Here is a 16,375-nt window from a genome sequence, read left to right on the forward strand (position 1 = left end):
TGTAAGAAAAATACATGTCTGTCGTCACTGAGGTTAGCTAACAGATGAGAGTATTTCGAAAGCAGCAGCATACACAAATACACAATATGTCCAGCTAACAATTGTGGTCGTCATTCCACACATTGGTCAGTTCCTTTCACAAGTGACCGTCGTTCTCCTCAGTGTTGGTCAGTACACTGCCCAGTGTGTGCCTATGACGCTGTAGAAAACACAGCTCCTGCTCTCAGGCAGGCAGGTTGAAAACATCAAGTCAACAAATGAGTGAAATATAATGTCATTTATTCATGCAATAGATATTTAGGTAGAATGCAATGTGTGCCAAAATGATGCTGAGCAAAATCGATACCATCTCATGCAGCTAACTGATAGTCTAGAGAAGATAAGACACCAAAAGAAAAATAAAGAAGAGTATGTAGTGGAAGGGATAATGACCAGTGGGCTCCAGAGTGTGTGTACCTGTCTTACACTGGGCGGGTATCTGTGATGATCGTAACACATGCCCTTAAGTTCTTTGACATGGTGTTCAGAAAATGTGGAGTCTAATTCACCTCCTCTTGAACAGAGATTGGTTTCAGTGACTCACTTCCAGTAGGATGAGGTGAAAGTGATGCCACATGACTCCCGAGACCAGGGCGTTGAAAGCAGTCCAGCTCTGCTTGGCTCCCTCTATTGTGGGACCCACCCTGGGGACCCAGCCGCCATATTGTACGGAAGTTTAGGCAACAGGGACGGGCAGTGTGTAGTCATCCCAGCGGACAGCCCCGTGGAAGCCATAGCCAGTGGATATGTTAGTCACCAGACATGGGAGTGGGTGAGCTTTCCATGTCCAGCTTCCACATTGCCCCCCCGAGGCTAAATGGAACACAGAGGCCTTATCCCCACTCAGTCCTGCCCAAATAGATTCGTGAGTGAAATAAGTGTTGTCACTGTTTTAAGCCCCTCAGCTTTGGGGTAATTTGTTACGCAGCCATCGTAACCCCAGTAATATCATGTGGATTTGATTTAAAAAATAATAATAACCTGCACAGCTGTAAGGGATGTATAAAGTCTACTTTGAGTAATTCAGGCAAGATTTCCTGAGGTCCTGGTATGAGATCCCTCTTGAAACATGGATGCGTGCTCCAAGACGCGTCAGGCAGAGGAGGGAGTGGCATGGCCCCCAGTTTAAGGCACACGGAGGAGGGAGCACAGAAATGAAGATACAAGTCCATGTGTCAACTCTGTGACGTGTGAGCATTTGACCTGGTCAGCCCACTGAGGGCAGGGCTGGGATAGGAAAACCAGAAAACGAATGCTAGGTTCAGATGGAAAGCCATTAAAATAAATTTTGTTTTCCTGAGCACGGTAACAGATAAAAGTTACCGTTTTAACAATTTTATCATGTGCCATTGAGCACACTCATGGTTGTGTGCCGTCCTCACAGTGGTGCCGGAACATTTCACCCCCTAAAACCCTCAGACCCATTAGGCCGTCACTGCCCATGCCCCCTCCTCTGCCCACCCAGTGTCCTCGGCAACCAGTCATCTGTTTTCTGTCTCTATGGTTTGTCTATTCTGGACATTTCCTTTGGATGAAATCCTATACTATGCAGTCATTTAAGTCTGTCTTCTTTCACTTGCCTTGAAGTTCTCAAGGTCCGTCCCACTGTAGCACCTGTCGGCACCTTGTCTGCTTTTCTACCTAAATAATATTCCATTGCATGGGTAGGCCGAGTCTTGTTAACCTGTTTACCAGTGGATGCTCACTCGGATTGTTTCTACCTATCGGGTTGTTGTGAATAGAGCTGCTATGGGCATTCGTGTACAACTTCTTGTTTGAAGACCTGTTTCCAATTCTTCTGAGTACATCCCTAGGAATGCAATTGCTAGGTCATGTGATGCTCTGTATTTACACTACTGAGAAAATGTCAAACTCTTTTCCAGCACAGCTGCAGTGTTTTACATCCCCACCCGTGACGTAGGAGGGTTCCAATTTCTCTACATCCTCAACTTGTTATTTTCTGTTTCACTTTTAAGAAGTATTATTACACCATCCCAGTGGGTGTGAAGTGGTACCTCACTGTGGTTTTCATTTGCTTCTCCCTGATGACTAGTGAGGTGAGCGTCTTTTGATGTGCTTGTTGGTCATTTGTATGTTTTCTTTGGAGAAAGTTCTAGTGGAGAACCTCTTATGTTGTGCCTTGTGGCTGGGACTTTATCCTGTAAATAGCAGAGAGCTCTTCACCACGGGAACATCACAATCAGATTTAAATTCCAGAAAAAGCAAAGTGGCGCCAAGATGGAAGACTAGTTGTGGGAGAAGGGGCTGGAGAGGAAGGAGGCCACTTAGAAGACCCGTGCAGGGACCCAACCAAAGACCCCAGGAAAAGAGAAGAACTAAGTAGTTCAGCTGTTGGCAGTTTTATTATACTTCCTGGCTTCTTCCTGATTCACAGAGTTCTAGAACTATGCCACGATCTATTTCCCGTGAAAGTGTTTAGGAAGGTTACCAGGAGGAATTCTGGAAAGCCTGCATGAGAAGGAATGTTCCACCGTGTAGGGTCCTACCGGCATGGGGTACCCCACAGTCAGAGCGGAGCCTCAGTTTTCACTTTTCTGGTCAAATAATATGTGACATTACACACTCATTACACAACATTACACATTGAGAGTGAATACAAATGTCACGGTTGGAGTCAGATGTCACGTGGCCTATTTGGAGAAACAGTAATTGTCTGCACAAATTACATGAAACGATGACACAGGTGACCTCTCAAGTTGCATGTCTTGTCACTAACTCTGCATAAATAAGCTAGGAGAAATTAGTTCGCCATTCGGCAGGAGAAACGAAATGTTGCCGTGCCCTGCGCGAAACCCACAGGCGACAGCTCGTGCCCTGTCTGTTACTCTTCCAAACACCCCATTTTTGAGACTCCTACACAAATTTAAAACACGTCCGTGTCCGTCATCTTACAAAATGGCATTATTTAGTTATTCTAATTATTCAGACTACATGTTTACAGAGGAATTTTTAAACATTAAAACTGTTGTAAAGCCTACCAGGCAGAGAGAACCACTGCTAATGCGTTGGTGTGTTTCCCTCCAGATCCATAGAGAGAGAGCCAGAGATGCACAGAAATACAGATGGACGGATTTTTAAACACAGAGGCAGACACTAACCTCTGTGGCTGCGTGTCTCCCTCTTCATTTTCTTTTTCCTTTTTCCTTATTCACGGGGGAGTTTTGTGTGTGATCACCGCTCCTGGAGTCTCTTCCCAAAAGCCCAAGTCAGAGGAGAGGGCATCCGAGCACAAACGTCTAATATAAAGTGTCAGGCTAGAAACAGGGGCAAAGAAGGATTTCCCCCAGACAATAAAAGACAGGCTGAGAGGAGATGTGTGGGTGCCACACCTCGCTCCCTGATGTCACAACCCCACATCCGTATCCAGCCTGGGCACCCAGGGTCTCTGGTCCTGAGCACGACTCGAGATTGCAGACAGCCCCACTGGTGAGGACAACTCACATCTCGGCTGCAGGTCCCGGGGGTCAGTGACCAGATGCTCTGTTCTGCACCCCATGCCCCCCCAACCTTGGCAAGACGCTAACACTGAGGACAGCCCCCCTGCCAGAGAGGAGGAGCCTACGAAGGCTGGAGGCTTCATTCTGTGCCCTGGGGGAAGCAAATATTAACCAGATATTCAGTTGTGTTATAGACAATAAAGAAATTGACATTTCATGTACACACAGACTTATGGCCTGAGACGCATGTGTGAAATATTATACATGATTGAATACTGTTTATGCAAGGCCCAGCTTTTGGGCCCTATTTCATTGTAACTTCCAATGTAATAAACAGTACTTCAAATCCAATTTCAAAGTTTGCATAACATTCCATCATATAAAACTCCTCAGATTCTGTACCTGTGATAACTTCTTGGTCCTTCTGACGGCCTTACGGAAGCATGCACAACCTCGATGCAATCCCTTGCATGTGGATTTGCCAACGGCAGTAATAGGCAGGCTTGATTTACCCAGTGATGCCCATTCCTCAAAGGAGACCGCAGTAGAGAGCCTGGATGGAAGGTAGGTGAAGGCAGAAAGGTATGAGTGCCGTCAAATATGGCCCCAGATACCACAGGCTCCTGACCCTGTGTGGCTCTCCAAGTGGACGGGTACAGCCCCAGGGGAAGGGAGTGGCCTTCAACACCTCCAAACCCTTGGTGCTGAGCTCAACCACGGTGCCACTGAGAGCTCGGCACCCAGGTGGTAACTGCAAACCTCGCAGGCCATCCCCCTCCATCCCAGCGTCAGGTCACACAGGCACAGGAAGTCAGCAGGGCACACACCTTTCCACCTGTGGCACTTGCTTCTCAGTTCCTGGGACTTGCCGGTGGAACCCGGTCGGGAAGAAGCAGGACAGAGAACGTCGCCCGGAGCCGCGTGGTGGGAACTCCGGCTTTGTCACTTGCAGAGCGGCAAGTCATGGCTGGTCCATCGTGAGGGTCAGCAGCCTCAGTCAGCGCTGACAGGTTATTTTCTCTTTCACAGATCTCCTCCTGGGAGATCTTTTTTGAAGTCACCTATATGGCTGTGTGGCCCATAAACAAAACCACATATGGAGCTAGACATTTGAAGTTCATGCCCCAGCTCTGCTACAAACTAACTGTACAGCCTTGATGTATTCATCACTTAAACGACACAACCCTCCGTTTCCTCATCTATGAAATGAAAAATATTAACACCCTCCACACAGGACTGTGAGAAGGATGACAGGAGGAATCACATGCAAAGTGCCTGGACCAGTGTCTAGCAGTGAACAGATGCTTTGGGAAAGCAGGGGGGCCCTTCGCCTGTGTTTTCCTCACATCTTTCCCTGATCCGAATCGGTTTCCTTGACAGAAATTGGGAAATAATTGTCCTTCCATCTTACAAACGTTATTTCAACTCACTCTCATATCGACCCTCTCAAGAAGGCAAAATATACTCTAACATCAATGCAACAAAACAGCCCTTGTGAATGAGCTTTGCACACACAAATCGTTATACAATACAAATTAGTACCAATTCTTAGGTAGGTGATGGGAGCACAGACATAAGCCCCTGTGAGCTCTGGCCTCCGTTTTCCTCCTCCCACCATCGGGGCTCAATGGAATCCATTCGTCCAAGGCCTACAGGAACCTCAACAAGGCAACAAAAATAGTTCACTCCGTCACTCCACCGTTTGTAGATACAAATGGTTTCTGTGTTGATGAGACCATCTTGTGAAGACACGAAACACTGCTCTAGCATTTGCGAGAGCCTGGCTATTCCCAGTGCTAGGCGGGGTGCTGCTTTTCCCATTGATTTACCTGGGAGTGGTTATGCCCTCCAAGTGGTCTCAGAGACGGGCATCCTGGGGAGTGACGTCTACTAACTTGAGAACAAACCAAGCAGCTTTTTTTTTGGAGTGGGGGGGCAGTCTAGGACAGTGCTTTCTGACATGGCTCAGAAGCAGAGCTCCGCCCTTGAAGTGACCTGCCTTTTTTCCAGTCTCCCTCATTTTTCACTCAGTCATCACCGGTCTTCCATTGCCCACCACCAGCATCCAAGCGTGTCTGCCCTGCTAGCGCAGGGCAACCTTTCAATGGACAGAGGATGTCCTTTTTCCTCCGGGATTCCTGGGCAGATGCAGAGGAGATGGACCTTGCCCATGAATATATAATGAAGAAATTAATGTGGCAAAGCCAGGAATTCTGAAATTTGGGGGGTGAGGTCCCAACCAGCTGATTGTAATTTTCAGTGAGATGTTTTTCTTTCTGGCTTTCCCCAGTCTGAAGTCAGATGCAGATAAAAAAGCAAAACAAACAACAGCAACAATAAACACACACACAGACAGATCATCTGGCTGACTGCACTAAGCATAGAAAATGTTCTCACATAGGCCGCTCAGTAACATTTTAGTAGGAGCCAGAGAGGTACTTATTACTATGTGTACACTGCAGGTGAGCACATCAAGAGTCAAAAGATTTCAGAAAGTGGCCCAGTGTGGCCCAGCTAATAAATCTAGGAACTAGGACTGAAACCCAGCTTGTCTGGCTTAGGACCGGTGCTATAAGCCTGGACGTCCTAGACACATTGCAATTCTGTGCATAACCTTATTTCAACATGGAACTGCTTTTAACTTTGCCTCTTAATTACTTCATAACCATTGACCAGACGCGCTGCCTCATTTCCTGCTCTGAATTAGAAACGAGAAGAAATTAAGCAACCTGTTGTTACTCATTTTTACTATTGTATCATGGTCTTTGCAAATTTTCAATTACCCAAATCAGTTCATTTTGTTAACTGACAAGCCACTGTCAAAACAACCTGGGTTATGGGCCTGTATGGAGGGTACATGTGTTGTAAAAATATGACTGTCCTCGGCCGTCTTAGACACAGCTCTCAAGATATAGATCACGTCCCTGTAACTTTAAAGACCCTATTTTGAATCCTTTCAGGCTCCCAACTTCTTCTTGTGAAGTGAGGGTTTGCAGTTGCCCTGTGTCGGAGGCCAACCTGTCCCTCCTGGAGCAGCACACGGCCTGTGCCATCCATCGTGTGTGGCAGTGCCCTGGACGTGGCTCCCAGGCTCTCACAGAACACCTCCGGCTGGTGGCCTGCCCCCTGCAGACATTCAGGATGTCAGGGTTTTGCCTCATATTATGATGCTTTGTTTTCATCTCTAGCCTTCTGTTCTAGGATTTAAAAATCTCTTCTAAAAGAAAAAGAAGTGAAAAAGGACCACGTTCTATTAATTCTGGTCATACCCCCGGGAAGGAGGACGGTCGTCCTTGCTGATCCGTTTCCACGTCACAGTGGGGAGGAGGCTGAGAGTGGGGTGAATGCGTCAGCCCCGGGCCTGGGCCTCCCCGCAACATCAGTCACTGTGGTCCGAGTGACACAGTCATCAACATGTCTCCCTGCCGTCGGTTCCTTTCTCACAACACCCCCACATATTCTCTTTTCCATCTCAGGTTGTAAATGAAGCAGAACATGAGTCTCTTTCTGGGCCCTGCTCTCAAAATAGGATAAAAAGACCACAGCCAAGCCCGACTTCATCCCCTTTCTGAAAATTCACCCAGTCCCATCCATTCATGTGTTCATTCAGTTGTTCAAGGGTACGGCGGGGTTGTTCGGAGCTGGCCTCGTGACACTTCAAGGACATGCTCACAGCACTCAGAGGGCCCGAGAAGGAGCAGTTAGTGCAGCTCACACCTGTGCCCATGGCTGCCCTGGATTCCTGGGACAGACCCTGTGGGAGAGCCTGGCAGCCTTCTGACAGAGTTCACAGTGTCAGTGCCCCAGGAGGCCAGGAAGGGGGACATATCTGGTGGTTGGGGGTCGGGGCTACCTAATCGGTGTCATAAGAACCTAGGATTTTCGAGTGGCAAAGGGGAAAGTGGCACAAATCCCACCTCTGGGGTGTCTGGGCTGGGAGACGAATTGCAGCGAACAGATGGAGAGTAACCAGGGTCTGAGGAAGCGGTAATGAGTATGCATAATCCTTTCAAGAACCTTGGGTTGAATTGTTTCCCCCAGAAAGATTTGTGGAGGTCCTCAGCCCCAGGGCCCGAACGTAACCTTATTTGGAAATGGGCTCTCTGCAGATGTCATTAAATTAAGATGAAGCCATGAGAACGAACTCCAACCCGACAGGACGCCTGCCCTGTAAGAAGAGGAAAGTCTGGGCACAGACACGTGGGGAGATGGCTGTGTGACGACAGAGGCGGCCATGGCTCATGCACCTGCAAGCAGGAGCCGCCAGGCTTGCCCGCAGCCGTCAGAGCCAGGAGAAGGGGGAAGGGTCCTCCCTGTGTGAACGCCTAGGGCTGCAGGGGTACAGAACCATGGACTGAGGGGCTTAAATCACAGAAACGTATTGTCTCACACTCACGGAGACAGGTCTGAGATGAGGGGTCAGGGGCTGCGCTGCCCCGACAGCTGTGGGCAGGACCTGTCCCCGCCTCTCTGCCAGCTTCTGGCGGTGTGCTGGCAACCTTGGGAGCTCCTTGGCTGGGAGACACATCACTCACATCCCTGCCTCCATCTTCAGGGGTGTTCTCCTTGTGTGAGGCTTTGTGTCCACACCCCCCTTTCATGAGGACACAGTCTTATTGAATGAGGGTCCTCCAACTTACCTCATCTTCACTCATATCATCTGCACTGACCCCATTTCTAAGTAAGGTCACATTCGGAGGCCCTGGGGTCAGGATGCCCACATAAGACTTTTGGAGGGACACAATGCACCACATGCCTTTCTCCAAAAGTATCGGGGATGGGGAGCACGGCCCTACTAACACTTTGACTTTGGGCTTCTAGCTTCCCAACTATGAGACAACAAATTTTTGGTGGTGGGGGTTACTGAGTTTGTAATACTTTGTAGGTCAGCCTTAGGAAACTAATACAGCTGCTAAAATAAAAGAGGCTGCTAAAAGAGACAGCGATAACTTGAATGAGATGTATTTTGAGGAAAGGGATCTTTTTTAAGGAATTCAAACAACGGAATGGAGTGCACTTGAACGTGCTGAGTGGCAGGGGTCTGTGGTGCTCCGAGAAGGAAGGGGTGAGTCCTGAACCAATGGAGGGCCTAGCTGTGTAGATGGGGAGCTGCAGGGGCGGGGAGTGGCCTTCAGGTTTGTTTTCCTCACTTATTGCTACAGTCGTTTGTTTGAACACAGGCAGGAGAGGCTGGGACTGGATGGAAATGACAGTGAGTGCAGAAGGTGGGTGAGCATGAGGTTGCCCTATGGACTCATTCCTGGGGCAGCTCACCCCCCCCCACACACACACACCAGAGAAGTCGGGACCCCTGGAGGCTGCACGCCTGCTGTGTTCCCGGGAGCACAGGCCCTGGCACAGGAAGCCACGGGCAGTCTTTTCACTTTCTTTCTCTCTCCACCCCCAATCTGGACGAGGAACATATCTGAACTCTCAACTAAAAGCAGGGTACCACAGCAGAGAGACCCAAGGGAGGTTTCTAACTCAACTGTGAAGTATTTACTCAGTACAAGGAGCGACCTGTGATGAGGCATATTTCCTTTTCATCAGTTTTAGAAAATGTTTGAATCTGTTTGCTGGACACCCCAGGAGGGCCCTTCCCCCTCACAACGTCACTCTTCTCTCTTTCCCAGCCTGAGCCCCCAGCTGTCCCCAAGCTCAGCTGTGCTCCCTGCCACCCCTCCCATCCTGGGGCTGTGTACCCTAGAGGCCTGACTCGTGGACCCCTCCTCAGCCAGTTCCTCTTCCCCTGCCAGGAACAGTCTGGAAAGTTGATAGCCCAGGCATGTTAAGGTCTGGAGTGCTTTTTCTCTTCTTTAATTATTTTGGTCACACTGCATGTGCTTTGACTCATATTACAAGTAAAGCTCTGATGAGCAACGGGTCAGGGACATTCTCACATACCTTAGCTCCCGAGACCTATCAGGCCACGTCGGGTTTTCAGAAGGCATTGTTTCCGTGCACACTGCAGTGCAAATCAATGTGTGGTTTCAGTTTCAGGAGAGGGTTTTGCAAATTCATGTGGTTCAGTTCAGTTCTGGGTTCACGGTTCGGGTCAGGCCACGACCCTTAAAGCATTCCTTTAAAGATAAGGTAGATGATATTCATTTCTTACAATAATAAGGCTGAAGACAGACATGAAAATAACCCTTTGTTGGCGACCCCAGTCTTGCAAAAGTACAAATAGAAGGTCTCGGAGTGAGTTCCTTAAATCAGCACGAGGCCGCAGCTTTTGTGGCCATTGAGTTAGGACGTGTGAATCACTTCTAGAAGAAGCAGCTTTCCAGACACTGCCCACCGTTTGCAGGTGACACGCTTGCAGCTTTTAGAGAAACGTGGACTTTTCTGTGCCACTCACGTATCCCTACCACCTCACTTGGTGCAGAAGGTAAGACCCAGTTTCCGGGTGCCCAGGCACGCAGGAGCCCCGCAAACCTGAAACAGCCCCACTGCAGTTTGCTGAAACCCTTTCATCAGGAACAGGAGGTTTCTCATCTTTGTTTGTGTGGTAGCACTTACTAAGGAACATAAGAAACGGTTCATGACAAGTGTGTGTCACCTACGTGCAGCCATGTCCGTCCCATGGGGAACCTGCAGACCCCTGGGCTCGCCTCCCACTGCGTCCTGTTCCAGGGCAGTGGCTGAACAAGCAGCGCTGTTAACAGGGTGGGCATCTCGTGCCTGAGTAAGAGCAGTTTCCAGTGAGAAACCCAGGCTTCCTCTCCCTTTCCTTTAGGTCTCTCCAAACTACAGAGCCATCCTGCTGCCTCTCCTACAACCACCTGTGTTCCCCCACGGCCCAAAGCTCAGTGTCCCCTTCCTCTGACAGAACTGTGCCCCTTATCTTCTCGCCGACCCCCCAGCTGTCTATTATGCACATATTCTTAGCCTCTAGTCCCCATCTTGTCTCCTTTCCAGTTGCCTCCCTCTTTCCATTTTTTAATTTCTTGTCACAAACTCTCAAAAAACACACAGAAGAAAAATCATTTTATTGGGAGTTGGTGTATGAGACTATAAAGAGATGACAGCCTTTCTAACATAGAAAAATTAAGGGAACCCCCACCATGCTAATATGTATTTATACACGCAATACCCACAGTACCCACAGGAACGGTCAGTGCAAGGTTTTCTGCTCTTAGCCTGGCCACAAATTTCGCCTCCAGGACTCGGAGTTGGGTCACACAGCCCCACTGTCACTTGCTCACTACCCAGCACAGCTGTTTACAATCCACCCAGCCCTGGCCAGGCAGTCTGGAAAATCCCTGTAATTTTAAACAGGCCTTGTCTACCCGCCATCCCTGTCCTGACCCCCCAGGGCAAGGTGGGGACATGACTCAGCTGGCCTGACACTTATCTCTGCAGGCAACCCTCCCCAGGAAACAGCTGAGGACCCTGTGGGAGCTTCCAGTCAGGAGGGCTCCCAATTCTAAGCTCTGAGGGAGGGATCAAGGGAGGATGTGCCCTGGGGGCGCTCCAGGCTAAATCAGTCCTTTCCCTTTCGGCTTAGAGAGAAAAACCCTAAGTGCCATTCCAGCACTCAGAACCCAGGAATGTCCCCACACAGCTGACAGGCATGGCTTCCATTTAGAACGCGTGAGGCTTCTGGCTACCAGAGCCACCCCTGTGGTTCAGCAAATGCCAAGAAAGGCCTGGAAATGAATGAGCTGAACAGCCAGAGTCCCAGCATGCGTTCCTCCCCTGAGTGACCCAGCACCCTAAGAGGCAGACCCGGCTGTGCGCGTGCCAACCATCTCTTATGTTTACATGGCCCTTTTCAGTGTACAGAGCACTTTCAAGTCCGGTCGTGCGTGTGACCCTGGGGGCAGTCCCACGAAGCAGCAGCGAAGCTATTCTTGGTGTCTGTCCACTCTGCTGCCATCACGCTTACCTCCTCTAAGACACTGGCCTACAGTGTGTCACAATGGGGACAGAAGGGGTGTTGGTATCCACCAGACCTGTGTGTGAAGTCTGGCTCTGCCACTTACAGGTGGCCTGTTCTCAGGCTGGGTGCTTCCTCTCTAGTCTTCATTTTCTCATTTGCAGAAGAGGGGCCACAAGTTAATCCTTGGTAAGGACTAAACAGTAGGAGGTATAGGGAAAGCACCAAGTCCAGAACCCGGTCAGTACTCGGGAGTACTGGGTTCTCTCCTCCCCAAGGAAGCCTGGCCCTGCACTCTGTTTTTATATTCCCAGAGCTTAGCACAAAATTGGGTACACGGCTGCATTGATTAAAAACAAGGAAGAAACTAAGTGCTGCGTGAATGAACAAATCCTACTTGATCCGCTCGTAAACAGAAGCCCGAAGTGGTGAAGTGCTCCACGTTGGGTGGAAAGTGGACTTCTGGTATGTTTTCTGGGTCAATCTTCTCATTAGGTAAACTTCTGCAAACTTAGTCTTTCCCTGTGCAGATACCACCTGATTGTCATTGTTCCTGGCTTTTTCCCAATGATCTCAACTTTTCAAGGAATTTAAGGAGGCTCTTTCGCACAAAACTGTCAGGTGCCCCTCATCGGTAGCTTTCGTGTGCAAATTAGCCCGGCCACTGATATGCAGAGAAAGCACCCAGCAATGAGGGAGGTTGAAGAATTCTCTACTAAGCAGTATAAGTTAGAGTTGTTTCAAAAACTGTTTCTGTTGGGTTTTTTCTAGCATTTGTTGAACAGAAATTTAACTAGAAGAAGTTTGATCTGAGTGACTGACATGGCTGTTTCTTACTGGGTCATCCATCCAGGTAGCAGGCTGGAAGTACCGCCAGGTAGGTAGTAGAGTTTGCGAGGCTTTTAGAAGTCAGGGCCCTCTCAGAGAATAATAGTTCTGGAGCTGAAGGCAATTTTGGACATCAGTGAACCCCCAACTCCCTTTCTTTGCAAAGCACTAAGGCATGCATTCCCCTTGATAAATGGTTTTCCAGGCTTGGCTTGGGCTCATTCTGTGCAAGGGATCTACATTAATAGATGTTAGGATTACATCACCCAGAGGAATTCTTTAAGTACCTTGTGAGGATAAGTAAAGAGTAATCACCCAGAAGAAATGTACCCACATTCTAGAATAAGCTATTTTAAATCGAATAAACAAGCAAAAATGTAGTTAAGAAATTACAGAACGCTGGCGATCCAGTTGGTGTTTTGATATGAACTCCCTGCCCCCCTCTCTCCTTGAACCCAAGCCATGCACAGATGTCCATCTCTCCAGGTTTTCCTCAGATATGCTGTGGCCCAGATCTGTCTCTCCAGGTCTCCACTGTCTGTTGAAACTTGGTGAACTGGCTGGAGCATTTCCTACTTTTTGGTAGAATATTCTAACCACTGACATCTCTCTCATTTGCTTGAAATTCAGTACCTAAAACATGAAATGTTTTTGCTTAAATTACAGAGGGTCTACCTGTGCCTCTTGGTCAGTTTTGCAGAATTCCTGTACTTCATTAGTTTCTCCATGTGTCCAGGATCAGATGTGGGGACACTATTGATTTTCACCGAATCGTCTTGTCTCTGGGTCTGATATCTGCAGTTAGACCCAGAAATAGGGTAAACCGGTGCTTCATAGGCAGAGGTGCAGGGGCCCCTCTTCCTCTGAGAGACGCCTCACGGGTCTGTGAGTACCGACCACCAGTAGCTCAGGATGCGTGCCTGCCACACAAATGAGTTCAGGCTGAGCTGGCCTTGAAGGTTGTCCTCTACTTTTCCTACACCCTGTTCTCACCTTTCCCCTTACTCTTTGCTAGCCCAGCTCCTTGACAGTGTCCCCACGTTACAGACGCATGCTTGCCCCCAGGCCCTGACTGAATTCTCTGTCTGTGTAATATGTAGTCCATCTGGGACGGGTTAATACAGAAAGCTTCAGCCTTGTACAACACTCAGATGCTTTCATGTAGTGGCCATGAGGATGGGGGTGGGCCACGAGCACAGAAGTGGGTGCACGTACCAAGAACAGAAATCCATTGAGTTCCCCCAGACCAGACGTCTACATTCTCGAGGGCTCTCAGCAGCCAATAAATTTGACTTGAACTTTTTTATTTCATGCATTCTGCTGTTAAAGCAAACCCTTCTTTCTACACTAAGTATAATTGCAAGATACTATTCTGAGTGCCAAAAACGTCAACTGTAAGTTGCAAACATGGACACATTTAAACAGAACCATATGTTGGTTTGAAAGAAAAAAATCAGAAACGAACCAACCGTCCTACCTTTCGCTGAAGAGATACATTGCAAGAAAGCAACCAGGTCAGAAAAGAATTATGGAACCAATGATTGTGACGTAATACTGTATAAATACATTTTCATCAGAAAAAAAAATGCTATCAGTAAAACCTGATGCTTTGAAAGCAGAGGAACGTTTATTCAACAGCTAATTAATTTACTTCATTCTGCACCATGGTCATCAGACTTGGAGTTAAGGAAGTTTGGTTTTGTTACTGACCTGTAAATAACTGCCCTTGTGACCTTGGATGGATGTCTCCTGTCGCTCAGAATAATATCCAGTCTTGACCAGGTCACATGTCCTCTCACTGTCACCCACTCACTACCACACCACTTTTCCTCCTTGGGCCCCCTTAGAGCTCAGAAATATCTTAGGAGTGAGGTTGATGGTTAAATTCCAAGGCTACATATGAGGATTTTAAGTCACTTATCCAAAGAAGTTATAGGTAGGAAATTGCATGGTAAGTATTTTAAGATTTATTTTTTTGAAACCTGTGATTTTCCACTGGGCCACAGGATAATCTTTTCTTTATTTTAATAAACTCACTTGGCTTTCATTGGCTCATCTGTACCAAGAGAAGTTTGGATTATACCTCAAATTGTAATATGTTTATTAAAGAGGTACACATACCATTTTTAGGTGGTCATGGATACACTTTAGGAAAAATAATAGTTACACATATGTGTTTGTCTATGTATGTTTCAAAGCATAAAACTAGCTTATTAAATCCAAGGTTTAAGGGATATTGTTGCTTAAAATGAGATTAAATTCATTTAACATAAAAAGTGAACAGATGTTGAGTGATATTTAGAAAAAAATGCTTTGTATATGTGGAATGAAGACAGCAAAAAATACATATATATGCACATACACACACATATATATACACATATACTCACATTTATACACATACATACACATATATACACATATATATACACACATATATACACACATATATATACACATATATATACACACATACCGTGTTTCCCTGAAAATAAGACCTAGCCGGACCATCAGCTCTAATGTCTTTTGGAGCAAAAATTAATATAAGATCCGGTCTTATTCTACTATAAGACAGGGTATAATATAAGATAATGTAATGTAATGTAACATAATATAATATAATATAAATCAGGTATAATATAATATAATATAATATAATATAATATAATACTGGGTATAATATAATGTATAATATAATATAATACTAGTATAATATAATACCGGTATAATACAATATAATATCGGGTCTTATATTAATTTTTGCTCCAAAAGACACATTAGAGCATATATACTTATATGTATATATAGCTAATGCCCAAATACTTCAAAATTATAAAACAATAAAGTAGATAATACCAAATAGTTATTCCAGCTCTAATAGTTCAGGAATCAGTGATTATCTTTATCCAGAAAGAAAACATAATTTTTTAAGTAAGCCCCAAATATAGAATGACTCAATAACGGAAATGGCAGGAAAACATTAATAAGTAATAATCAAAATGGCAATACAGTGGGAATTAACACTGAGCTTTAAAGGATTTCTAACTATTTTTCAGAATAGACTCATTTTGTCACTGTGACCGTTTTTCTCCATCTGAGTGTCTTCAAGCTTCATGCCCACCTCCCATTCTACAGGCCACTTCGGACCAGGCCACTTTGCAGTGACACCAGCATGAAACACTGTCACTGTATAACCCAGGCCCAAAGTCTACCAACTGCATATTTGGAATCCACTACACTTTCGGTGATGTCTGAGGTAGCAGCATATGAGGCACATTTTTCACTGAGGATTAGCTGGATTTTAGGCACGAAGTTATGATAAACAGAAGTGGAAAAAGGTTTATTGACAAATACATCACCTTTTCAAGAAAAAGTGGCTCTCTAATCTCTTTTAAAGTACCCACATAAATAATTCTAACTCCATTTAATGAAGCGTGCAAACTAATCTCATTGCAGCTCATAAAAAATAGATGCTTTACAGCATTTAACTTCTCAATTAATAATCAGATGGAAACTTTCTCTCCAGATAGGATGTGAATAAACAGAAGAGAAGTGAGTTTGCAGAAAATAATGGTTGGCCACTCAGCCTATGGTAGAAAGTTTCTTCCCCATCCCCCAGATTTATCTCTTTCACCTCAACTCTCTCTCTCTTTCTGACCTATTTCTTTCTGTCTATCATCTATCTATCATCTATCTATCTATCTATCTATCTATCTATCTATCTATCTATCTATCTATATCTATCTATCTATATTCTAGCATCAACTATCTATCCTCTATCACCTATCCACATAAACATACAAGCTTGATACTTAATTTGTAGGACCCAATACAAGTAAAAATATTGGGCCTTTATTCAAAAATTATTGACAATTTCAAGATGGAGACAGCTGAGCCTTAACCCAACAGTGGGACCCTGCTGAGCTTGCAGCCAAGTGTGACTGCACAGGTTGTCAGCCCACGAAGCTGGCTCTGTATATAGATGTGTGTTTTATTATCCTCATTTTTCCTGTAAAATTCTATGAGCTCAAGAACTTTAAATTCATGCATTTGGGCAGTGTTTATTCCCCATGTGGGAATAAAAGACTGAGTCAAACCATCCTGGGAAAGCGGAAGCAGTCAGAGGAACTCATCACATACAAAGTGTTTTGTTAATTCTGAATTATAGTAG

The sequence above is a fragment of the Rhinolophus hipposideros genome (genome assembly GCF_964194185.1).
Source record: "Rhinolophus hipposideros genome assembly, chromosome: 12".
Classification (NCBI taxonomy): Eukaryota; Metazoa; Chordata; class Mammalia; order Chiroptera; family Rhinolophidae; genus Rhinolophus; species Rhinolophus hipposideros.